We start from the raw sequence: 389 nt of genomic DNA, 5'->3' as shown, positions 1-389 counted from the left end.
AGAATTAGACTTTATACCACCGCTACAAAGAGGTATTTTCTAGTGTCTGTATTCACCGGTGCAAACATAGCATTGAACTATGTTTTATGTACACTGTTCGTCAGCGACGCCCGTTTGGCACGCAACACCTTCCCGCAGATGCCGGTCGCTATTCGGACAGAGCTCGTTACAGGCCCAGGCCTTCACAAAGCCGGGCACCGCCAGGCAGAGGAGGAGAAGTCTCCGAGGTTTACCAGCAGCGTTGCATCATGCGGAGGGTACGCACGCAGGGCCGCCCGGGCCGGCGGCGCCCAGAGGCCGCCCTCCCTTAGCAGCCGGGGGCACTTACAGGCCGAAGTCCCCGCTCTGACATCTCCGCGCCCGGCCCCCCCGCCGGGAGCCGGCGGCGC

The sequence above is a fragment of the Pygoscelis adeliae genome, unplaced genomic scaffold, assembly GCF_000699105.1.
Source record: "Pygoscelis adeliae isolate BGI_AS28 unplaced genomic scaffold, ASM69910v1 Scaffold22, whole genome shotgun sequence".
In the NCBI taxonomy this organism is placed as follows: domain Eukaryota; kingdom Metazoa; phylum Chordata; class Aves; order Sphenisciformes; family Spheniscidae; genus Pygoscelis; species Pygoscelis adeliae.
This window is presented reverse-complemented; position numbering follows the sequence as displayed.